This window comes from Scylla paramamosain, chromosome 10 (assembly GCF_035594125.1).
Source record: "Scylla paramamosain isolate STU-SP2022 chromosome 10, ASM3559412v1, whole genome shotgun sequence".
In the NCBI taxonomy this organism is placed as follows: Eukaryota; Metazoa; Arthropoda; class Malacostraca; order Decapoda; family Portunidae; genus Scylla; species Scylla paramamosain.
Window position 1 is genome coordinate 6,670,001 of NC_087160.1, and position 27,500 is coordinate 6,697,500.

Genomic DNA, 27,500 nt, shown 5'->3' on the forward strand with positions numbered 1-27,500 from the left:
TATATCTTTCACACACACACACACACACACACAGCAATTCGCCTGTCTGCCTTCCTATTAGCCTCAGCAATAAACCAGGACAACAGTTACAGTGACAAACACAAACAAACACACACAAACACACACGCTCCCGCGCCCCTCGTGCATAGCCTTGCCGCCAAGCTGAATAAAATGACAGTTCGTTTCACGGCCTGAAAATACTCGTGTGTCCTGAAGCAGCAGTACATTACAGCGGATTTGTGGCTTTCTATGCAGCACAGTTGATTCCGAGCTTTGGAAACAGCAGTTATTGGAATGGGCAATGGGAAGGGTAAGGGGGAAGGGGAAAGGGGAGGGCAACAGCAGCAAGAGAGGGTTCACGGGGAAGCTGTATTGTGTGCGATTAGTGTACAAGAAATCAAGCGAAATGACGGCAGACTCTCTCGTTTCAAAATGAAAGTTTTATATCAGTTCACTGCGACGATGTTAGCTGGTGGGTATTTTGGTGTGTGTGTGTGTGTGTGTGTGTGTGTGTGTGTGTGTGTGTGTGTGTGTGTGTGTGTGTGTGTGTGTGTGTGTGTGTGTGCTTGTTAGTGTGCGTGTGGGTGCATACACGCGATAAGACACTTTATATATATATATATATATATATATATATATATATATATATATATATATATATATATATATATATATATATATATATATATATATATATATATATATATATATATATATATATATATATATATATATATATATATATATATATATATATATATATATATGAACATGCAGGTCACGCTGCAAATGATGGGTGTACACAATACAGTTAATAAAATTCCTAATAAAAAGCAGGTTTGCAGATACAATATGACAGCTGTGCGTGGGTGGGTGGGTGGGAGACGTGGAGGGTGGATGGGATAAAGGGAAAGATGGTCGTCCCGCATCGTTTTGCTCCGCCCCGCCCCGACCCGCCCCGCCCCTCCCACCATGGGTTGTGAGCCTGGCGTTGCAAGTGTCGGGGCAGCGGGCGAATGTCGTTCAGGAGGTTTACGATGGCATCCTAGTTTTACGGCGGGTTACTTAGCCGTGTTATCTTTTATTATTTTTTCTCCGTGACGGCGATCACATCGAAGTGACACAGAGGCGACCCACCAGCCCGCGGCCTGAGTGAGTCACGGCGACGCGCGGCACACTAATCCAGATGTGTGTGTGTGTGTGTGTGTGTGTGTGTGTGTGTGTGTGTGTGTGTGTGTGTGTGTGTGTGTGTGTATTTGCGTCCCGCGGCAGCTGGTCCCGGGTCATGCTCAGACAAGCACAAACTCTCTTCTCAAAGTGGAGGTCGCGTCGTATTGAACTTGTCCGATAAGTTTGGGTGCACGTGACGGACTCAGGTACTCGTGACTTCTGCCGGACTGCAGAAAGGAACGGTGACACGGGAGATTGTCAATGGAGGAGGCAAGCACCAGACTCATTGCCACGCGTGGGTGTTGAAATGGTGATCGTGTGTCTCAAGAAAAAAGAAACAAGATTAGTGGCAGGAAAGACAGGTAAGAGATCCACGGCTCTACCATTAATCATCACAGTTGATAGAAAGACACACAGTCAACCTGACTTTTTTATCACTAATAATTTTTCAATACACAATAAGATTCTGATAATTTTTCCTAACTCAACCCGTTTGATAAATGGCTGCCAAAAACATTTTGGTCGACTTTTTTCCCCATACCAATATATATATATATATATATATATATATATATATATATATATATATATATATATATATATATATATATATATATATATATATATATATATATATATATATATATATATATTTATTTATTTATTTATTTATTTATTTATTTATTTATTTATTTTTTTCAGGACAGTGATCAGATGGGATCAGATTTTTCAATTAATAAGATAATCTTTCATCCACACCATGCAAATCTTTGAAGTTTTACAATATCTTTATATTTATTACAGAAACGTATATTTAGTAAGGTTATTTTCTAATTCGCAATATTTATAAGTTGGAAATGTGTTTCCGATAATTTCCATTCCTTTGGTAAAATTTGCATCCTTCTGGTAATCGCCTAAAAAAAAAAAAATGCAAGAGTTAAACTCAGAAAAGCAGGACCAAGAGCGGGACTCGTGCAGCCCTCTACACGGTCCAACCAGCAGTTTGACCAGACAAACCTATTTTTAACCACAAAACTAATAATTACCATTAATAAAACAGACCCCACCGTTTACGACTAAATTACAAGTTGGTTTATGTTACGGTGACGCGTGGCATCATTACTGGAGTTGTGTTGTTCGTTATTTAGTGACCTTATAATGAAATAATAGTACATAATGATCCTAATACTACACACACACACACACAAACACACACACACACACACACACACACGGTGAATGACGAGGAGCCTTTACACGATTACATCCGCCAGTAGTCTCCAATAACTCCCCCCCATTTCCCCCCCTCTCTCTCTCTCTCTCTCTCTCTCTCTCTCTCTCTCTCTCTCTCTCTCTCTCTCTCTCTCTCTCTCTCTCTCTCTCTCTCTCTCTCTCCCAGTGACGCGCCTTCTGAATACCTGGCAGAAAGGCGGCGGGAGGAGGAAGGGCGAGGGGCGGGAAGGAGGAATTTATATCCTTTGCGACAAATTTTTCCTCGAGAATAAATTCCTTAGCGGTGTGGTCTGTACCACATCTCTCATATTTTACTACCCAACACAGATTCTTGGAGGTGGCTGGGCTTGGCGGGGGAAGGGGAGAGAACTGGGGATACTGGAAGGACAGGGGGACGCCTGGTATAGGAGGAGAAAGAAGAGGAGGAAGAGGAAGAGAGAAAGTTTGCGACACCGCTTTTTGTGGAGGGAAGGAATCTGGGGTAAAAGGGAAGCTGTAGGGAGGGAAGGAGTGACCACCGTAGCCCGAACTCTCTCGCAAAGCATCGTTCGCCTTGATATACCAGACGCTCAAGGGACGCAGCGGCACGTTTGTCTCAAGTGTGAAGGCTGCTTAGACACGAATGCTGCACTATATAAGATTCAATGCTTTCTCCTCCTTCTCTTGCTGCTGCTCCTATTGATGGTATTACTACCATTATAGTAATCCTCCAGCTTCTCTTCCCCTGCTATCACCGCTACTATCTGATAAACTGAGCGTTCCATGTGTGTGTGTGTGTGTGTGTGTGTGTGTGTGTGATGTATTTTGGGAATCCAGATCGGATGATATCTGGAATGCGAATTGAAAAAAAAAAAAAAATTCCAGGATGGTATATAAGCGTTAAAGTTTCCACCCCAAAATGTAAATTTCTCCATTACGTCTTCAAATTTTATTGTAGACCATCCGTTTTGTTATCAATGAAAACTTTTAATTTAAGAGTCCCATCCTTATATGTAAATGAGGGTCAGTGATTGTATCTCGCTGATGTAGGTCACTTCAGAGGTCACATCGAAACTATAAATTGAAGTCTGATGAAATTTGGGAGACAAATTATAATCCGACCCAAGACGGGTCAAAACTGATCATATCCTAATTTGAATTACCCACAGGGACAAAGTTCTGACAGAATGTCGCTTTCGGCATCACATTTTTAGGTTCAACTGTACAACACTCATTCGTATAATGATGAAGACTTGGATGCCTCAGCCACAAGTGTATGAAAAAGAGAGGTCAATGCTGTATATCCCTGATCTTGGTTATGTCGGAGGTCACAAAACATTCTAATTGCAGACCATTCATTTTAATATAAGAGAAAAGCTCCTTGTGACCTACAGTGTTACATCCAAGTGAGACGTCAGTGAAACTGATTTTCGTGATAATGTCACATGTGAAAAAAAACAAGAGCAAGTGGAAGCAGTTCGTACTGCATGATACAATTTTTTTGTTATTATTACTACTACTGTAATATTATGTGTTCAGCAAATGGCAGCGAAGAGCCCCTGCTGTGAGCTCCCTCTCGGATGTCAGGCAAGAACGACATTTCCACACCATCCGTGCTGACTGGCCCGCAGGCAAACAGGTAGATGTTGAGCAAGACTTAACTATGTAGAAAGAATTTTGCAGAATATCGTTATTTACTTTTTTGTCTCACATACACAATTATAATTTCATGAAAATAGCAAGCATTTTATTTAGAATTAAGTTACTGCTATATAAATATGCTCATTGACCATAATGACGAAGATAATTGATTGAATACATGTATAAGAAAGCGGCAGCTACACCACCAATGCTCATCTCTCTCTCTCTCTCTCTCTCTCTCTCTCTCTCTCTCTCTCTCTCTCTCTCTCTCTCGCCCATCATGTCCTCCCTACACAACACACACACACACACACACACACACAAAACTGTTGCCCATCTTAGAATGGCAGCTATAGGAATGTCGAGAACACTGCAGCCGTCTATTGTTGAGGTGACCCTGGTCAATGATCGTGCAATGCGACTGCATCACACCGTGGGCTTTATGTTTTTTGTTGGAGTGTATTCTCCTACTGCCATGCTAAATTGAAGAAAAGATGTTCTACGCCAAACGCGACTCATTACTGTACTAGTGCTCCCCTCGGGACACATTCATTGTTACGAGCGACTTTAATGCATCTACTGGTACTGAGAGAGCTGGCTACGATATAAGTGTCAGTCCCCACCGTTGTAGTAACAGGAACACAAACAGCTCTCTCCTGAATTTCGCAAGTTATAGAAGGGTGAGGATTACAAGTTCTTGGTATCAGAGACCTAAGCTTCACAATTCCAGAGGCGTTGCAAAGGAGATCGACCACATACTTGTTAGTCTTCATTGGTGGATCGTCCAGGACTTCAGGGTTTTCTGGAGTCCTGAATTCTTTGCTACTGATAACAGATTAATTATTGTATCACTGAAGTATCATGTAAAAAAACAGAAAAATCCTGAGGTGTGACACTCAGGGTTTTTTTTTTTATCTTGAGAAGCTGAAGGGCTTGTCAGGCGCTCGTGTGTATACAATGACTTTATCCATCTGGTCTGAAGTGTTTGACGATCATGTAGAGATATCCTATCTCTTCCTCTAATAGGGGAGTGTAACCAGACAGGCTTGGGGAGGAATTATGGGTCTGTTGCCGATTTTTTTTTTTTTTTCATCCTTCCTAGGATGGTAATCATACAGTTATCGTGTGGCAAATGCATACTAAATTAATGGTAATTAGTATGTTAGTAGTATGATAATTGTATAGTAATTATATAATTGTTTAACAATAGTAAGGTAATCGATTGCAATTATAGCAATTTTGTGCGGTAGTTTCGTATAGTAATCCTACACTAATTATGTGGTAACTTCGTACAATAATCTCGAATAATAACACTATGTAACACGATTTTTGTCTTTGACAAGCAAATGCTATTTTCGAATTCTTTTCATTGCAAAATAAGAGAAAATGTCCATTATTCTTGTCAAACTTTGTTTTTGTTACTTTTAGAATGATTTTTTTGCCCCAAAATAGCTGAATTTCACAATTTTTTCCAGATGTTGTCACAGAGAACTTCTTTGCTCTTGTCTTGATGAATTAACCACATATGTAGCAGAATGCATCTGGAGAATGACTGCAGCCTCTTGATGCCATTTCACCTTTTGTGATGTGTCTTGTCTGGCAGCCAAAGCAGAAGTGACTGGTGGTCTGCAAGCCCTTACTTTTATATTGTCAAGCAGTACTCTAGAATATTCTTAGTCTTTCTAGAAAGTGTTACAGAATGTTCTCATTCTTTATAGAGTATTCTTGAACCTACTTTAAAATATTCTAAATTATCCTAGAAAATTCTTGTAGGCTCTAGAAAATTCTTGATACTACATATTTCTACTGTATTCTAGACAGTTTTAGAATATTCTGGAAATGTTTATATTAAATAGAATGTTCTGAAATGTTCTAGAAACTTCTAAAAGTGTCTGGTAGAGCATTCTGGAAAATTTTAGATTTATAAATTGCAAGAAAACTCTTCTAAATATGAGAAATTTCTTGCTAGATCTGGTCAGTTCAAGAATGATCTTAAGGTTAAAAATCTTTCGAACGCTTTGTATTCTTTCTTTCATTGTTTTAACTTATTTGCAACATTTCAAAAGCAATTAGATAATCAAATGAGATTTTACAAAGGTCTTTACCTAACACGAAAACCAATAGTAACCCATACTATAATGAAATAAGGTAAAAATGTAAATTCATTATTCTAACCACAAAAGCAAAATTTTAGGATCAAAATAACTTTTTTTCTATTTTGTTTAGATAGAAATAACTGGAAAATTATGGTTTGGAACCAAGGACAAGACAAAAGTGAAATTTTGTTACATAGTGCAGTCTAATAAGAATTTTATTTTGTAATAGTCTAGTTGTCGCAAATATTTTTTTTTTTTTTTATGATTCTTGAGTATCTTACAATAATTCCGAGTATCATTCTCATATAGTAAGCTTAGGTAAATTTCATGTTCATAATCGTTTTGTCATACAGTATAGTTATGGTGCAGCAGTACCTTGTCACACCTAACCAGTAGAGCTGAGAAAGGTGTGTGTGTGTGTGTGTGTGTGTGTGTGTGTGTGTGTGTGTGTGTGTGTGTGTGTGTGTGTGTGTGTGTGTGTGTGTGTGTGTGTGAGGTGACGCGACTCGCCTCACACCTCACCTCACCACTCATTCTTGCTTCTCGGCGCACACTTCCTCAAGGCAAGGTGTATGTGTCGGGTGTGATGGGTAATGTGGCGCTTGGTTCTGCCTTGAAGGCTTAGGGTGTGAAGTAAAATTTACCACGCAGTCCAACCACTCACATCCGCGACATGTATGCTGCCCTCGGCCTACCATGATGAAGAAATGCAATTTTAGACTTCAAATTTAGGTGGTATTCTGTAATAGCCCTATATCAGAAGACGGGAAAGCTGAAGCAAACCATGCCTAGTATTACTTGCGTCACCTGCATAGCGAGACCTGAATGTTTTAGTAACTGGTGAGGCAGAAACAAAAGTTTTATATATATATATATATATATATATATATATATATATATATATATATATATATATATATATATATATATATATATATATATATATATATATATATATATATATATATATATATATATATATATATATATATATATACTTCACTAACACTCACGGCTATTATGTATATATATATATATATATATATATATATATATATATATATATATATATATATATATATATATATATATATATATATATATATACATAATAGCCGTGAGTGTTAGTGAAGTATATGAGCGTGAACATTGTCTAGTAGTAGTAGCAGTACTACTACTACCACTACTACTACTACTAGTAGTAGTAGTAGTAGTAGTAGTAGTAGTAGTAGTAGTAGTAGTAGTAGTAGTAGTAGTAGTAGTAGTTGTTGTTGTTGTTGTTGTTGTTGTTGCTTTGCTGTTGTTGTTGTTTTGTTATTATTGTTATTGCTGCTGCTGTCGATGTTGTTGTTGTTGTTGTTGTTGTTGTTGTTGTCATTGTTGTTGTTGCTGTTTCTGTTGTTGTTGTTGTTGGAGTTGTAATTGTAGTAGTAGTACTATTAGTACTATTAGTACTATAGTAATAGTCATTCACTCCCTCAGAGAAGTATCAAACCCACATCTAGACCGTCACTGGCAGGTGTGCGTCCTCTGTACTCTACGATCCTCAGCACACAGGTAGGTCAGCTAATCGGCAGGTGTAAGGATCCCCATGAAAGGAAGCACATGGTAGTAGTGATGCTGGCAATACTGTCATACATACACACAACTCCTGAAGGTCTGCCCACTGGAGGTCTCAATACATCTACGGGGGCTACCACGGTTCCCCTTAAAGGGTCGCTGGGGGTCATCAACATTAATTCATCTATCAGGTAGACACAAGTTCCAGTGAGTCCCAACACATTGCTATCGCCACACATCATGCTGCCAAGGTGACACTCTTGTCGTATATTGTGGAGCGCCTGCTGCGTCACACACACACGCACACACACACACACACACACACACACACACACACACACACACACACACACACACACACACACACACACACACACACACACACACACACAGTTCCGTGAGAAGAAAATGAACTGTGTGTGTGTGTGTGTGTGTGTGTCAGATCAGTATTACCATCACTGAGACTGATCACCAAGGCAACGAGGTCAACACTACATAATACCACACCATCAATACCTGCACACCACATTAAAATTATTATTACGTGTTCGTCTTCAGGATTAGTTGACACGCTAGTCATCCCACTGAGCTTCCTCTCACTGTATACATATACATGATAAGATATATGTGTGCAAACCGCTGGGTGTGTATCAGCTCAAAATCGGCTGCACTAACGGAATGGCATTACACTCACCTTGCTGCCCACAAGACTGAATGAGTGAGTATAAGGGATGCTCTGCTTGACACCATATCAACACACACACACACACACACACACACACACTCCACACACCAACACTTCCCACGCACTGACTCATCCCTCTATTAATATCGCCCCGAGACAAGCCAGACAGCGGCAGCAACAACAACAACAGGGACTAAATGTTATTTTCTCCTTCCATAAAAAACAAGGTGAGGTGGCGTTCAGAAAAAGTTCCCTTGGTGTGTGTGAGTCTGCATTGCGCTTTACGAGTTTCATTTGGCCGCCGGGGAAGCACAGGTGGATGCTGCCATTGCCCAACAACTCTACCACCTCGTCCTACTTATCCTCTCCCTCTCCTCCTCCCTCCACCTCTTCCTCTCTCCCTCCCTCTCCCCTCCCATGGCCAGACGGAACTCCACTAAACAACAGAAACAAGATAAACAGGAAAACAGCATCCAATTAGTCAGTTTTTGTGTCCCCATGATGCATGTTGAAAAATGGTGATAATTTGCAGCTCATTAGTAAAGACTCAAAGAGGAATGAATGTGTGGCAGAATGAATGGAATCGGTAGGGGGGAGGGTTATTAGTAGTGGTGGTGGTGGTGGTGGGGGGGGTGATGATGGGAGTATAGTAGCGTTGGTGCTCTCTCTCTCTCTCTCTCTCTCTCTCTCTCTCTCTCTCTCTCTCTCTCTCTCTCTCTCTCTCTCTCTCTCTCTCTCTCTCTCTCTCTCTCTCACGTTCTGCAGGAGCACCATTAAATATACAAAATGGAACAAACAGAGATGGCTAAACTTTCCACTGCTTCTCTGTAACACAAACTTTTTAGAGCACGGACATGGAATTCTTACCAGTGCTCCTACTACTTACAGCCATAAAAACACACACAGCGAAACAACAAAGGGGGATAAAGAATATAACAATAAATTCCTGCATAACTTCTTCCCTACCCATCAGACAATTACCTTTTTAAAAACAACGAGGATACCATGAAGGCGAAAATTGGACAAGACAAAGGTGGAACGTAGTTAAAATTTACCTTCGCGCCTTTTTGACAGGTGGGGCTGGATCTGAATTGGGTTATGGACCACAAAACACAAGGGAGGAGGGAGGGAGAGAGGAAGGGAGGAAGGGAGGGAGCGATAGAGGCAGGGAGGAATAGGGAAAACAAGGGAGTGTAAAAGGGAAGGAGAATGGTTTGAGGGAGGGAGGGAGGGAGATGGAAGGAAAGGAGGGAGGGAGGTAGGAAGGGAGGAAGGAAGGAAGAGAGGAAAGGAGGGACAGAAATAGAAAGGGAAGGGTGCAGAAAAAAAGAGTGGTTTGAGAGTAGGAGGGGAGAGGAGGAGAGTAGTGTAAGGGAGGAAGGAAGATGAAAGGAAAGGAAAGAAAGAGGTAAGAAAGAAGGGGTGAAGGAAGAGAGGATTTGAAAGTAGGATGAAGGGGATAGGAACAAATAAGTAAGGAAGGAGAGAGAGAGAGAAAAAAAAAAAAAGAGAGGGAAGATACAGGGATCTGAGAGAAAGAGAAGAGGATCGGAAAGGGATATGGAGAGAATAAGGAAAGTAAGGAGGAAAGGAAACACGTGGGATAGTGGAAAGAAAATAAAAGGAAGGAAAAAAGGAGAGGAAACACTCTGCGTGGGCCATAGAGAAAGAATATGAGTGAGCACAGAGAGAGAGAGAGAGAGAGAGAGAGAGAGAGAGAGAGAGAGAGAGAGAGAGAGAGAGAGAGAGAGAGAGAGAGAGAGAGAGAGAGAGAGAGAGAGAGATGAGCAAAGTAGAAAGAAAAATAAATACGAGGGGGTACCTAGAAAGAAGGAAAGAAAAAACAGTAAAGGAGGGTGCATGGGTCAGGCAGGAAAAGAGAGAAAGAGGATACGAGGGCGAGACGAGGCAGAAAAGGTAAAGAAGGAGAGGGAGAAAAAGGAGGGAAGTTATGAAGCATGATCTTAATGGGTGGGGTGAAGGTACAACACCACTATAATGCCGCCGCACCACCGCTACTAAAAGGTTCATATTTTCCCCCTTTACGAGGAGGGAAAGGCGAGTGGGAGCAGTTGTTCGTTCTTCTCCGCTCCCTCCACCGCTCCCCATCCACCCTATCCTGCCCTACCCACTCCAACCTCTCCCTGCCATTTAATTTTTCCAGCCTCCCCTCACGCCACCTGAGCGCTCCACTCCCCAGCACAGCCTCCTACGGGTCATTTACACCTACTTCAAGCTTCCTGTACATCTGCTTTACTACTCATAACAGCATTAATCTTTCATACCCGTGTCACGCTTTCTCCTATGTCAATTCCCTTTTAGTTCATATCAAGTTAAGTTTTTCACGTCATATCTCTCCCATATCAAGTTCACTTCACTTCAGGCCACTTCCACATCATCTTCATCCTTGACCAGTCCCTCCCTCTTCAAATCCTTACCTCGTTAAGTACCAATTACGTCAGATTTCTCCCCGCATGAAGTTTAACCCACGTCAAGCCCCATCCACATCAGGTTATTCTACCTTAAGTTCCCTCCCACGTCAGGTACCCCCCACATCAAGCACCTCCCCACGTCAGGTCCCCTCCAACGATAAGTACCGCATGTCAGGCTGCCCCAACGTCAAGCTCGCCCCACCACGCCAATTTCCTCCACGTCAAATCCGTTCACACACATACCATTTATCCTTCACCCCTTCCCCTCATCCCCTCTCACGTTTCCCAAGCCTCACGCCAACACACGCCACGCCGCCCACGCCCCGTCAAGCTGCATTTGCCCTAAACTTCCCCTGGGAATTATTGGAAGTGTCCATGCAATCAGTGTCCGCGTGGGAGTTTTCATGCAGGTGTGGCTGACAAGAGGAGGAACAAATGGACTTGACAGTAATGACGCTGTATGTTAGAGGTTTATATATCATTAATGTTATAGCAACACGCGCTGGCTGGGTGAAGGCTAGAGTACGGGGAAGCGCACACACACACACACACACACACACACACACATTATTATTCTCCTCTTCCTCCTCCTCATTTTTTATTTTCTCTATCTTCATCTCCTTTTTTTATATTCCACTTTTTTTTTCTTTTCGTTTAATTACCTTTTTTTATGTCTGCATAATTTAGCCTCGTGTAAAGGTGAACGGTGAGGTGTCTTTTTTTCTCTTTAGAGGTCAAGGGGTTGGGTGTGAGTCCAGTATTAAGAAGTGTGTGTGTGTGTGTGTGTGTGTCTGTGTGTGTGTGTGTGTGTGTGTGTGTGTGTGTGTGTGTGTGTGTGTGTGTGTGTGTGTGTGTGTGTGTGTGTGTGTGTGTGTTTGGGCAAGGAGCAGCCATGTCTCGTTCATCTCCCTTTGCTGGAATATCGGACTCCTTATAAAAGTAGACAAACTAATACATAGATGGAGAGATAAGTAGATAGATAGATAGATAGAGAGAGAGAGAGAGAGAGAGAGAGAGAGAGAGAGAGAGAGAGAGAGAGAGAGAGAGAGAGAGAGAGAGAGAGAGAGAGAGAGAGAGAGAGAGAGAGATAAATACTACAGACAAATATTTAGATAGATAAACCGATAGATAAAATATATAAGATAGGTAGGGATCTAGTAAATCTTAAGACAGATACATAAATAGATAGCTTATTATTAAATTTTTATTATTATTATTATTACTATTTTTTTATTATTATTATTATTATTATTATTATTATTATTATTATTATTATTATTATTATTATTATTGTTATTATCGTTATCATCATTATTGTAATTATAATATTAATAATAGTAATGATAATAATAATAACATTAATAATAATAATAATATTATTACTATTATTACTATTATTATTTCTATTATTATCATCATTATTAGTATGATTATTATCAGCATCATTACATTACTAATTTTACTATTGTGTGTGTGTGTGTGTGTGTGTGTGTGTGTGTGTGTGTGTGTGTGAAAGAGAGAGTGTGTGCGCGCGTGCTCGCTCGAGTGTACTGTATACCAGTGGGCTATCGTGCCCCTCATGCTGTCATACTGGATATAAATATATTACTATTATAATTATTCCACTCATTATTATTGCCCTCCACGCTAAAACACATGTATTAATGAAGACTTCCCGGTCATTATCACACTGCAACAACCGCCTGCTCATCATTAGGGGTGAAAGCAGCCTAACTAGTGCCCTAATTACCTTAATGGTCAGGCTTTTTCACAGTGCCAGCGGTAATTATGAGTGGCCTTTGATCCCCTCGAGGCGACCAGGGGCGGCCCGCACTGGTGTATGGGCACCCACCTCCACGCCGGAAGCCAAACACTACCTTTTGGACTGGTGTTGCCTTGCCTGTCTGTATCTCTCTCTCTCTCTCTCTCTCTCTCTCTCTCTCTCTCTCTCTGAGTATCAACCCCTTCATCCTGCTCCTTCCTTCCACTCTCCTCCTTTCCATCCACACTTCTCTCTCCTTCCTCCCTCCCTCCACTTAGCGTCACTACTTCCCCTCTTCCTCTACCATACTTATGACCTTCCTTCTCGTCCCTCCATCCGCTTCTTCTTCACTAAAGTAACTTCACTTAACTTAGCCCAAAATTTTCGAGTGATATTTCTTGCTGGCATTTTTGTTCCTACGATATTCTCTTTTCCCCTCTACACACTACAAGTCCACCTTTTTTTTTCTTTTTAGTTCCATCTCCTCCACTAGGTTCCATCTCGTTCCTTTAACACTTCTCCACATTCGCCCTCAGTGATGCCGCTTGTTCTCTCCCCCGCGATCTTACGCATTTTTCTTCCGTAATTCACTGTAATTGTGTAACTTTTGATCTACACATGTAAGTCTCCTCGCCTCATTTCCTTCAATAATGGGAGTGGGGGAGCCGGGTAAGTTATGTCTGTCTGTCTGTGTGCGATGACACGATAGCAGCTGAGAGAGAGAGAGAGAGAGAGAGAGAGAGAGAGAGAGAGAGAGAGAGAGAGAGAGAGAGAGAGAGAGAGAGAGAGAGAGAGAGAGAGAGAGAGAGAGAGAGAGAGAGAGAGAATTTCTTCTTAAATAATGTTAACACGATAAGATACAATGCTGCAGTGATTAAATGAAACACACACACACACACACACACACACACACACACACACACACACACACACACACACACACACACACACACACACACACACACACGAGTATTTTTTCATGATGCATTTGTTTTGATCATGAAATAAGGTAATATATATTTCACAAAATGAAGGAATACATGTCCTCGCTCTGAAAGGTTACGCTAGTTCCTAAATGTCAGGTGCTGCATTAACCTCACAACGCTCAGCTGGACCTTTCCCTAGCTAAACGTATTGGTGCAAAGTATAGTTCTTTCCATAGTGAATTATTCAAGCCATTTTTTTTCTTTCCCGCAATTCATGACCAAGAAAAAAGAGTGGGTGAGCTAATAAATAAAAAATGTTTAAGTTATGCATCCAGTCTCGATTCGAAAATGTACAGGTATTTATGAGGTAACGAGTTATTCACGACGCTTCATTCCATTCTGATTCACACGATACAAGTTCACGCCACTAAGTTTCGTTCGATGAGGTAAATCTGGAACACTTTCTGTCGTGGCCATTATGAATCCAGTGACATGAAACTGAATGCAAAACTTGAACGTTCCAATCTGCACCGGTGAATTATGGGAAAATACTGTCAATTAAATCTATTGAATGCAAGGCTTTATATTGAATATTGTGTCTAGGTAGTTTTTTTTTGTTTTTTTTATTTTCTGGTTTCACACACACCTATACACACATTTGACGGTTGAGAATCTTCTTTACTTTTTTCCTCCTTTTCTGGTGTGTCTCATAAACTCACGAATTTGTTTTTGAAATCTCGTTTACTCATCCATTTATCAGTTCATCATTCATTGTTTTCCTATTCTTTTCACTTTCCTTCTCGTATCCTCGCCTACTCATCTATTTATCTATTCATCATTCACTTCTCTTTTTCTGTCATTTTAGCAGTTATTACTTGCTTTTCTTTCATCATTATTTTTTTTTTCGAAATATTTTATAAACTATAACATTTCTATCGTGTTTTCTTTTCCAAAATTTCGTTTACTTATCCTCCACAGTTGTTCGTGGCTTTATTATAGACACACACACACACACACACACACACACACACACACACACACACACACACACACACACACACAGACACACACACTTACACAACTGATAGTGATGAACCCCTTTTTATTTATTCCTTTCTCTTGTCTCTTCTCTTCCCTTATCTTCTGTTTCTTTTCTCTTGTTTTTACTATTACTTATTTTTAGCCACCCACACGTAGGAAGATACATACACCCACACACACACACACACACACACACACACACACAAGCTAATGGAAACAAACCCCTTTTTTATTTATCTTTCTTTATTTTTTTTCTCTTCTCTTCCCTTTTCATTTCTTCTCTTCTCTTCACCATCAAACACTTCTGGCCACCCACACGAAGCAAAATACCCGCCAACACATTCCCTCGGGAGCTGCAGGGACACACTCAGCCTCTCTGAACTTGCTAACGTCACTCCCCGCGTCACCTTAACACACTTCCACCGACCTCTAGAAGACCCTGATGAGCCTCGCCACTCCTCAATCTTCTTGCGAGGGCCTTACTTAAACACTGGCTGGGGGAAAAAAATCTCTCAGTCGATAAAGTGAGAGAGAGAGAGAGAGAGAGAGAGAGAGAGAGAGAGAGAGAGAGAGAGAGAGAGAGAGAGAGAGAGAGAGAGAGAGAGAGAGAGAGAGAGAGAGAGAGAGAGTAAAGTCAATATCAGTCACAAGGATGAAGATTTCTTATTTCCTGTTCGTGGCATATACCGCCGGTGGGCATTTCTGCTATAACTCACCTGCTTCTTTTGGCGGTTCAGATCATCAGCTTCTGTATCCACGGAGGCAGGTAGAATTTCAGAGCGACGCCTTTGTAGAACCTCAGGCAGTCCACCCAGGGCTCCCCATTGTAGTCGCCGTCAAAGGCAGAGTTAGTAAGATAGAAGAGTAAGATTGGAATTGGAATAGGAAAAATTGGAAGGAAGCATGTACATATTCAACGCCCCCTTAAATTTATCTTGAACCAGCTCTCGGAACGACTTGAATTCAGGTCCCAGAGATCACCACTTCCTATGAGCGACCACTAAGCCACTGCCTTCTCAAAGATACAGGAATACTGAATACAGAAACGAAAATAAGCAAATTATTGTTATTATGTGGGAGCTACAGGAATAACAATCTATGGAAGTGACTCACGTGAATTACTAAAAGAGAACATGATAAAAAGGAGGGTGACAAAGATGGAAAAAAAAAAAGACTGGGAGGCTAATAAATAAATCTATCTCACTGGCTGGTGGATTGAATGACAAGAGGGGAAACAGTGAAACTAAACATTACTTTCTCTCTCTCCCTGGAACTGTAATCAGGACGTGTTGAAGTGGTTATTTTTTATGACATCGAGGATAAACATTTCCAGGTAAAACTGACAACTGCATTTTTATTTATTTTTGACACTGATATAAATAATCGAGAGGACATTTGTTTTTGGCAAGCAGGACAGAACATACATCCTATTTTCTTTTTTTCTCATTTGATCTAAACACACTTTTTCATCACTTCCATGTCAACATCTTATTTTTCTCCACTGTACACAGAGTTTTCTGTTCACCAACCACAACCTATTCGTTTCTCCATTCCTAAAAGCTACACATTTTCTTCACTTCGATTCCTAAATCTTTTTTTTTTTTATCCATTTCGATACGTGCAACTTATTATCAGTTTTCCTCCTTCACTTTTATGAATATCTACACCTTATTTTTCTCCACTCATATCTGCTCACCTTATTTTTTTTTCCGTCTAACTCGGTGTCACTCAAAGGCTCGGATATTTGTTTTCTCTTTTCTCGTCTGTTTATCCATTTCTCAATTCATCACGAAATACCTTTATTCTCTATGTTTTTTTTACGTTCAGCTTTGCTCTTATTTTCCTTCCCATCGACTTAGTATTTCATAAACCCAGGCATTTCCTTCGCGTTATTTTTTCAAATTTTTCGTCCGCTTACCCTCCACAAAATTCCTCCAGCCATATTTTCGCACGTTTCCTTACGATTGGCTGCTTTTCCATCCATGTACATCACTTCACGTTCGGCTCATCTTGTAAACATTTTCCCTCTCACTCAGAATCTACAAGACATGATAATCGCAACTAGTTTCTGAATAAATCCTTCAATATTCTACACAAGATTCTTCGGAGCACGAGTTGATTAATTTCATGGACCTTACGCCCTCGAGAACCCAGCCAGCGAGGACATGGTGGCTCGACAGGACGCTGCAATAATTATTCAGTACTGCAGCGCCACATTAGCATGGCCATCGGTGGCATTGAGTGAGTGAGTGAGTGACTGGCTGACTGACCGCCTGATTGATTGATTGACTGGAGGACCAATCGGTGGAATGTGACCATAGCGCCGCAGGATCTAGGGTCAAGTGTCGTGGTATGTGGGTGTTCCATGTGACCTTCCGCAGTGGCATGCCCGCGGTCAGGAGTAGTAGAGTGGCATTTCGCATTCATTTTCACTGTTTTTTTGATCAGTTTCCCCAGTCTTAAGTCTTCTGATTGCCTCACAGTCTTCTTATAAGTAATACATTCTCAGCGGGATAGGATGACCTGAGATCAGAGGAAGAGTGGCATCCAGCATTCACTTTCATTGTGTTTGGACGCTTCCCTCAATCTTAAGTCCTCTAATTGTCTCGCATTCTCCTTACGAAAACATACAAGTGATAGATTCTTAGCAGCTTAGAGAACTTGAGATTGGGGAGGGAAACTAAACACAGTGGAAGTCAGCTTGATGTTACCTGAGTAATGACCAAGATTGTACCGCTTCCCGCCGCCTCTTACATTAAGGCTTTTCACGCCAGCTGTCATCGATGTACCATTATCCAGTATTTTTTTTCTTTTATGGCAAGAAGACTGCGATTATACCATGGAAAAAAAAAAGAGAAAAACTTCCATCTTTTCACAGTCCCCTTCACTCTTATCCTGGTTTAACCTATAACTTTCACTTCATTCCCTCCATTTCCTACTCGTTTTTCTCATTCCTCTCTCATCCCTAACTTTAATACAGTTTTTCTCACTCTTTTGTTTCCCCTTTACCTTATTTGTATACCCAGAAAACCGTGCACGCTTGCCATGCCAGAATACCTTCCCTCTCGCCTATTTTCATGCCAACAGACTCGTGCACGCCAAGGTGAGCTTCTGCACGCCTTGTTTTTAAGCTAATTCGGTTACCACTTTTTCCTCCTTCGTTCCATTCCAATTTCCAGGTGCAGTATATAATGTCCATTTCGCTTGCGTTTACAGCATCATTTCGGTGCAACGCAAGTTAATTTTAACCCTTCCACTGCTAATGACAATATGACACGTGCTATTTAAGTGACCCTACATGATCTTAGTGAGAGAAATAAAACCACGGTCAGTAAAAGGTTCATCTCGATTAGTCTTTTCTCTCAGTAGCGCCCTTCTGGATTATACTTAAAACCAGAATATTTTATCAAGGTTGAGGGGAAGACATACGAGTCAAAGAGCTTATATCTACAACCAAATAGCTAAAGTATTCTCTGGATGACGAAGACGCACTAAACATTCGCACGCCGTCTCCAGCATCTTGCCAAACATAAAAAAAAAAAAAAAAGAAAAAAAAATGTGAGGCATGAAATATGAAGCTCTTTAATGGGATGTGATAAACAGACGGACAAAACAAAAGGTAGATGTGAAAGGAGGACTTCGGCTTTGTCCTTCAATGTAGTCATAAAAAGCTCTGATGATGATGATGATGATGATGATGATGATGACTGTCTGCAGTATTAAAACACTAAAAAAAATAAGAAAATCTGAAAAAAATGAATGTAGCATAAAAATATCAATAAATTCAAAGGTCATCTGAGAGAAAAAAAATATCGTTAGAGAAACAAAGAAAAGAAAAAAAAAACAAGAAAAAAGAAAAAAAACAACAATAACTATAACAAAAAAAAAACAGCAAAAATAGAAAATAATAAACAGTAATAACAAATAAAAACAAAAACAAAAAAGAAAAAGAACACCAATTACTGTCCTTCCTTTAACATAACACGTGAATCGCGAGTGAAGGAGGAGGAGGAGGAGGAGGAGGAGGAGGAGGAGGAGGAGGAGGAGGAGGAGGAGGAGGAGGAGGAGGAGGAGGAGGAGGAGGATGAGGAGGAGAAATAAGAAGAGCAGGAGGTAGCGGCGGCGGCATGCTGGAGCGGAGGGTAGGAGGATTGAAGAGAGGGTGTGCAAGAGCGGGCCTGACAACACTGCAATCCATTATCAGCAACACACTAGAGGCGGCCAAAGTTGGTGATGATTGGTGGAGAGGGGAAACTTGCCACATTAATCAGCACACTTTTCCAGCCTCCTCCTCCTCCTCCTCCTCCTCCAATTTTTCCTCCTGGCAAATGGTAAAAACAAGGAAATGGACAAGACTGCGAGGAAACGAGCTAAGTGTAGGAAGTGGAGAGAGAGAAAGGGAGGGAAAGAGGAAGTGTAAAGGGGAAGACAGGAGATGGTGGAAGATTTCGTGCTGTGTGTGTGTGTGTGTGTGTGTGTGTGTGTGTGTGTGTGTGTGTGTGTGTGTGTGTGTGTGTGTGTGTGTGTGTGTGTGTGTGTGTGTGTGTGTGTGTGTGTGTGTGTGTGTGTGTGTGTGTGTGTGTGTGCGTTCAGGTTTTCAGCATGCGTACTAAGTAAAGGTTGACGAAGAGAAGAAAGCAAGAGAAAAGACGAGATGAGAGGAGGAGGAGGAGGAGGAGGAGGAGGAGGAGGAGGAGGAGGAGGAGGAGGAGGAGGAGGAGCAGGAGGAGGAGGATACAAAGGAATACAAAGGAAAGAACAGACAGCAACAGCCCTATTGGGCCTAACAAGGCTGTCTGTGTGTCTATTCTTCCACTATCTCTACAGATTCTAAGAGTTAGAGGCTGGAGGACACTAGGGTTCAAGGAAGGAAAACAAGAGAGCATAGGGAGAAGGAAAGGCTAAGATGTGATAGGAAAGGATGAAAGAGAAATGATATTATTCAGTACAGTATCTAAAAAAAAAAAAAAAGAGGAGAAGGAGGAGGAGAAGGAGGAGATGGAGGAGTAGAAAAATAGATGATGATGTAAAATAAAGGAATATAGAACAGTAAAAAAAAATATATATATATTGAGAGTGAACTAAAAAGAAAGAGAGAAAGGATGAAAAAGAAAGAGAAAAACAAGAACAAGAAATCACTGACACATCCACTCCAGCATATACGAGGCAGGTCAAAGTTCACGTGACCTTGTCCAGAGTATTCTTTTGTACAAGCTTATTAATTGAACTATTTTCTTATACACTTACTCATTCCCTCGTTAGATAGGAACATCAAATAACACGTAAAAGACCTAATCATTTTTTAGTTCCCCCCTTAAAATTTATCTTCCTTTTAATCTGCATGTTTAGAAGTATGTAGAGAGAGAGAGAGAGAGAGAGAGAGAGAGAGAGAGAGAGAGAGAGAGAGAGAGAGAGAGAGAGAGAGAGAGAGTCATACACACCCCGGGGAAACACAGCAACACTCAGATTAACAATGTGTGGAGGCAGTATTGATGTGCGCGTCTTTCTGTGACCTTATCCCTCCATCCCTCACTGGCAGGACTAAAAGGTTGATAGCCTGAATTGCGTGATCCGATTCTCTCTCTCTCTCTCTCTCTCTCTCTCTCTCTCTCTCTCTCTCTCTCTCTCTGTGTGTGTGTGTGTGGGTGTGTGTGTTCCATTTTATTTCCTCTCTCCCTAATTTTTTTTTATTTTTATTTTGCCATGGCAACAAGTGCAATCTCTCTCTCTCTCTCTCTCTCTCTCTCTCTCTCTCTCTCTCTCTCTCTCTCTCTCTCTCTCTCTCTCTTTGATAAGCGACTTTTTTAACAGTTCCTCAGATAGCGCTGTAAGCCTCAATGCATCTGTCAGTCTGGCTTTCAAATACACGTTCCACTTACAATCTTTTCGACACACCCAATATTGACGACTATGATTTCATGTACAGCGGTATTATATGACAACTCTCTCTCTCTCTCTCTCTCTCTCTCTCTCTCTCTCTCTCTCTCTCTCTCTCTCTCTCTCTCTCTCTCTCTCTCTCTCTCTCTCTCTCTCTCTCTGTGTGTGTGTGTGTGTGTGTGTGTGTGTGTGTGTGTGTGTGTGTGTGTGTGTGTGTGTGTGTGTGTGTGTGTGTGATGTGTAATCAGTAAACAACAATAAATTTTCAACACGAGCAAAAATTGTTCAAACAATGATACGGTTTTTACAACACAAACATTACGCATAAAAATAAAATACAAGTTGAAAAATCAAAGAAATAAAGAAAAGGGACATATTTACAATAACATATTTATCACACCAGGCCATAATGCTATTTTGTTATTGTAGCCTCTTAACCTCTCAATCCTTCAATTAACCAACCACTATAGGTAATGCCAGGGCCGATAAACTGCATCCGTCAGCTGAGGACAGGTGGGGGACAACCAGACAGGACAGAGATAATGGACAAGACAGATACACGTGACTTTTTAAAGAGACAAATGAGGAGTTTCGAAACAAAGGGAGATTTTCAGCTTAGTGTGGCGTCCTATTTCCTGGTACCCCCGACAGGTCCTCTGGTGTGAGCTGGCTGCTGTGGTGGAGCTGACATAAGGCGACTGTCTGTGTTCCTTTTCCCTATTCCACCTCACCATTTGTTACTATATTTTTTTCTTCCGTGCTATCTTCAGGCCTCTAAAATTTAATAGCTCCAGGATACTTGTTATGTAATCTGAGTGAATCTAGAGAATTTCGCTCGGTAAAAATAAATTAGAGGCATTAAGACATTTGAACTACGCTATAGCTTCCTTATGCCGACATTGGTTGCCTTCGAGGTAAAACATTAAACTTATAGCGGGCTATTATATTACGTCTGAGAAGCCATGACGGTGAAAGGGTCCATTGGTATCATCTTAACAGTTTAAACACAACAACAAACTCATTCCGAAGTTCGTACCAACTCTCAACACATCCTACTTGACTTCCTGGACAGAATCAGAGCATCCCATCCCTGGCTTACACTTCAGGACTGCCAATGAAAGACCTCCACTGGTGCAGAGGTGACGGCGGGAAAAGACCACTTGCTGTGTTATCTCATATTCTTCGTTATCAGGATTCGTCTCAATTTTGTCTCAGTGAAGAGAAACGAAGACATCACTGGAAGTTTAATTATATAGTTATCTAAAAAGCTAAAGAGCGTGATCTGGAAAGCCAAGGGACGTACTACTGCGCTGCAAGAAATTCGACTTTCATCCGGACAGAACAAACTGTCAGACTTTCCATTTGTCAGCAAGCCTTTCACGCATCATCGCTAAATAAAAAATCATATTTCTGACAACGACAATATACAATACAGGGAAAAAAAGTCCATCTTCATGATATCCCACCACAGAAAAAATCAGTCTCTCCGCTGTGAAGTAAAGGGGGGAAAAAAAAAGAGAAGAAAACGAGAAAACAGGAAAGAAGGAAGGAAAGCTGGGCGTCACTTCAAACCGTCAGCGGCACACAGGCAACATTTTTGTGAGTGATAGCAAGTAAGCGGCGAGTGAGTCATGAAAGCCCGCGTATTCTTGCAAATGAAGCGTAACGAATGACCACTCCCCCTTGTACTTGTGCCAGAAGCTGCGTGTGTGCCTGCCTGTGGTCCTCAGCAGCACTGTCGGTAGCCGGCACCGCTAGGAAAGCAGAGAGGCTCATCATTGTTTAAAGTCAGGAGAAATACCATGAGTAGCCTAAACAACTTGTCATGTGTGGCAGACGTCATCTTTCGACACTCTAGAAGCGTGATGACGAAAATAAAATAAATTCAAAGGCAACAAGTAACATCCTAACCTAACCTAACCTAACCTGACCTAACCTGACCTAAGCTAACCTAACCTACCAGTAAGTGCAGTGTGTACAATCCTGCTCAGCTTTAAGCTCAAAATTTTGTACTACTGATTTGCCCACCAACCGCGCCGGGACGGCCTCACCGCCCCTGCAGCACGGCGGGGCTCAGTGTTGAAGGCTAGTTTATCAGGATGGTCAGTGAAGGGAGAGGAAAGCCAAAGCTGGTGGTGAACATTGAAGTCTCCAAGAATGGAGATCTCCGCAAAAGGGAAGAGAGTCAGAATGTGCTCCACTTTGGAAGTTAAGTATTCAAAGAATTTCTTATAGTCAGAGGAGTTAGGGGAGAGGTATACAGCACAGCTAAATTTAGTCTGAGAGTGACTCTGTAGTCGTAGCCAGATGGCGGAAAACTCGAAGATTTCAAGAGCGTGGGTACGAGAGCAGGTTAAGTCGTTGCGCACATAAATGCAACATCCAGCTTTGGATTGAAAATGAGGATAGAGAAAGTAGGAGGGAACATACAAGGGGCTACTGTCAGTTGCCTCAGACACCTGAGTTTCAGTGAGGAAAAGAAGATGAGGGTTTAGTAGAGGAGAGATGGTGCTCTACAGATTGAAAAATTAGATCTAAGACCGCGAATGTTGTAGAAGTTAATGAAGAAAAAATTGAGGGGGGTGTCACGACACTTAGGATCGATATCAGAAGAGCAGTCCGACCTGGGAACATTTGTGGTCCCCTCTCCAGATGAGGACTCCGAGGCTGGTGTAAGAGTCGCAATGACAATTTTGAATTTTGAGTGAAGGGTGCGTGCGTAATTAGGTGCTTGTAGTTTTGTGTGAAGGAAGAGAGTTATCTGTAGAGGGCAGGCTGTGACTGCCCCCTTGTGATGTGAGACACACACACACACACACACACACACACACACACACACACACATATATATATATATATATATATATATATATATATATATATATATATATATATATATATATATATATATATATATATATATATATTGGATTTATCTTTCTTTCGTTATCGCCTACGTGGGTCTGACATGCTGACATAAAGCAAAAAGTTTGTATATAAATCAAATAATATAAATCAAATTATATATATATATATATATATATATATATATATATATATATATATATATATATATATATATATATATATATATATATACATTATTCATCTACTTATTTGATCTATGTACAAACTTTTTGTTTTATGTCAGCATGTCAGACCCACGTAGGCGATGACGAAAGAAAGATAAATCCAATTACTTGTTTTATCAAATAATCCTCTTATCCCAGCTTTTCTTTTTCAATATTTTTTTTCTTTTTCGCCTTGTGTCAAGGCCACTTATGTGTTTTATTGTAAAAGCGTATGTAATTCACATTGTTTTTCTTTTACATAGTAATTTTCATTTACATCAACAAACTCATCAAAACTATGCACTCTTCACTTGTCTGTCTTACTGTTATACAAGTCCGTTTAAAAGGAAGTGTACCTCTGGGAAGGGGAGCGGAGCGGAGAAGGGGCGGGGAGTAGGGACGGGTGTCGGGCATCACTGCTCCCTAGAGAAACACACATGTTGTGTTGTTTTTATTTTTCATGCAATGAAGTATGAAACCGGATGCAGCGCTGCCCGACCGCTACAGGAAAAGCTCCCGGTGTGCCTCATGGGAAACACCGCGAGTGACTGCTGCAGCGTCCTCGGCTCAGCGGTGGAAGTTTCGTTATTTTTTACCTTTCAGGCAGGAGCACGAGCTGCTTCGCTTCTCCTTTGCATCATTATGGCGAGTCTATAGGCCTCATTATTTGATAACTAAATATTTTAATGATTAAAAATTATCAGGACCATGAATGGTTTGCCCATCGGGAATCCATATGATGATGTCACTTGTGTTAAAATAAAGAAAGTGGTCGTCTATTAACATTTTCTTTTACAGTGGCACATAATTCATACAAAAAAGTAGTACATCATTCACTGAGTAAATGCGCATTTACATCTCTTGAACATTACTGAAGTCACATCTACGATACAAAGCTACCTGCACGAAAACTGTAAAAAGTAGTTACTTATGGCAAACATTACATGAGAAAATCTACTTTTACTTCAAATACTTACACCATAACACGTATCAGTTTTCTTCTCTTTTAACTTCAGATAAAATTAAAAAGTGTGTTTGGAGCCAAGAATGACATTACTCAAAATTTTCCGGTTCCATTTAAAAGGTTTCGCGCTGCACCATCATGTGCACACCTGCTCTTAGCAAAAAGAATAGCCCGATAACTGAGTTGACCAACACTTTCCCAAATACAAATAGAATTACGACGGTTAGCTTTTTGCCCTGAGATTTATTACTAAGGTCGCCGCTATTCCGAACAAGAGGAAGAGAAGAAATGATATAGGTGAAATGGTGTGAACTTCAGTCAGTATGAAAGGTTCCTTGCCTCTTTCTCCTATGCTGGAGTGACGAGGCTCGGCGCTGCATAGGATGACAGACGTATGATAGGCGCATACGTCTCCTTTTACTGCTCAGGTGTCGTCCGTCCTGGAACATCACAAGGAGCCACACAGCAAACCGCCACTTAGCTGCCAGCAGTGCCACCCGCCAGTGTGTGTGTGTGTGTGTGTGTGTGTGTGTGTGTGTGTGTGTGTGTGTGTGTGTGTGTGTGTGTGTGTGTGTGTGTGTAACTTTCATTATTTGCTCTACATAAGTTAAGGAACAAAAATCATAAAATGAATGGAGAACGTACATGCGTGACAGTAAACGGAATATTGACAACTACTCTCCGCCCGGCACTGCACCACCCACACAGCAGTTCCGCCCACGCCCACGCCTCCTCAGTGTTACTTTGTATCGTCCCCCACCCGCTCCTCCTCCTCCTCCTCCTCCTCCCCCATCCCAACACCCACCACCACCACTACCACCACCATCATCAAAGGTACGGACACACGGAATTATTAATTTTCGTTTCGTCTTTGATTTAGAAATGAATTTTGCCGTCAGCCTTCTGCAATAAAGCTTGTAGCGGAACCTGCAGGGGAAGTAAGAGTGTTCCAATGGCTTGCGCTCTTAAGAGGAGGAATGTTAGGGTCTTGCACTCTTAAGGGGAGGAACAGTGGGATCTTGCGCTCTTAAGGGGAAGAACAGTGGGGGTCTTGCGCTCTTAAAGGGAGTAACAGTGGGGTCTTGCGCTCTTAAAAGGAGTAACAGTGGGGTCTTGCGCTCTTAAAGGGAGTAACAGTGGGGTCTTGCGCTCTTAAAAGGAGTAACAGTGGGGTCTTGCGCTCTTAAAAGGAGTAACAGTGGGGTCTTGCGCTCTTAAAGGGAGTAACAGTGGGGTCTTGCGCTCTTAAAAGGAGTAACAGTGGGGTCTTGCGCTCTTAAAAGGAGTAACAGTGGGGTCTTGCGCTCTTAAAAGGAGTAAACTGGGGTCTTGCGCTCTTTAAGGGAGTAACAGTGGGGTCTTGCGCTCTTAAGGGGAGGAACAGTGGGGTTTTGCGCTCTTAAGGGGAGGAACAGTGGGGGTCTTGCGCTCTTAAGGGTAGGAACAACGGAGGTCTGAGGTCTTCAGGGGAGGAGCAGGAGGGTGGACAGGATAGACGTGAATGGCGGACAATTCTGAAGTGTCCTCTGAGTCACAATCTCCCTGTGGCCTTGTTAGTGTTGTGCTTGTCATGTCTCGCCAACCCACGGCTGCCAGGGACACCGGTGCCTCATTCTGATTGTGATTCACTTACCTAATGGCCTCCACATACTTATCCTGAAGCATGAAAGAGGCGTTATTAGTGTCGTGTGGTGGTGTGGCGCCGCATTGAGCAGCCTTTCTGTAACACCTCACTCCACAGATTTTCTTTACAAAAGTTAAGAGTGTTTAACTTTTCGAATATGATAATTGAACAAGATTACATACAATAACTCAACACCAACAGACTCTAGGCTCCTGCGTGAGTGTTTGAGAGTTAATTCAAACTAACTACTTGACAAAGAGGTTGGGCATTAAAGCAGAAGGTTAATTCGCTGCGGTGTGACGAGGAACGCCATGCATTTCCAGCACCAAATGACGCAGGTGTCCAGGTCTTCACAGCTCAACATTCCAGAGTGGCGGAGGTGCAGCAAGAGAGGCCACTCATTCCTGCCTAGACGAGGCTTAGCGTGAAACCAACAGATAACAATAGGAGGTAGCAGGAAGTATGAAACAGGTAGCAGGCAGGATAAAGCAGGTAGCAGGCAGGATGGAGCAAGTAGCAGGCAGGATGCAGCAGATAGCAGGCAGGATGGAGCAGGCAGCAGGCAGCAGGACGCAGGCAGCCCTCCCGCTCAATACGCTAATCAGATACAATTAATCATGTGTTGCGTGACAGGTAAGCCTCATGTGGATTGAGTTTGGACACATGATGAAACTCACTTTACGCAGCAAGGCGTCGCGTACACAGCGCTGCCAAGTCTGTCGCCCAGCACGTGAATACAGTAAAGCAGCGCAACACCACAGGTTCCCTAGTGACAGTGATGACGCTTACCGGGAGCATTCATCGAACCTGACTCTCTCACACCTGACACACCTCTGCCAAAAGACCGTCCGTGCACTGCGCCGTGAGGGTGACGAGCGAGGCCATCGTGGGGACGTGTCTGATTTCCGTACAAGACTCGCCCGAGAGTGCTGCCACCTGGTGACTATTAATAAAGACCATCGCAATTGTAATTCTCTTGTACTGTTTTCTAAATAAACTAATCATAAGATATGAAACAATAATGCCCACATGTCATCCCGTGCCTGCCACCTGCATGTCACACATTCAACATTTCCCTCTGACTGTTGCCGACACTCGCTGTTCTAATTAGCCTAATACATGCGAATATGTATAATCTACCTTGCATACACACTCACGGAGGCGTCCATCCATAATGCACATGCACTCATTAACTAAAGTCCAGCCTCTCGCTAAGCCTCGGATTTAGTGACGCTTTAACTTAAAAGTAAACGTACAAATCACATCCCCTTAATTATGTTTGCATCGCCGTAACCCCGCGGCGCCCGCCCCGACTCACAAGTCAAACTGAGCGGAGGCAAGGACCAACTGATGATAGCAAAAAGAATAACAATAATGATAGTAGTAATTGAAAAAAAAAAAATAATAGTGATGATGATGGTATGATAATAATAATGATA

The 27,500-nt window shown here is 41.7% G+C and overlaps 1 long non-coding RNA gene across 2 annotated transcripts in view; it reads right to left on the reverse strand.

The window, feature by feature from the left end:
- Window positions 1-27,500, reverse strand: part of LOC135103976 (uncharacterized) — a 79,866-nt gene that overhangs the window by 14,357 nt on the left and 38,009 nt on the right. The window lies entirely within an intron of this gene.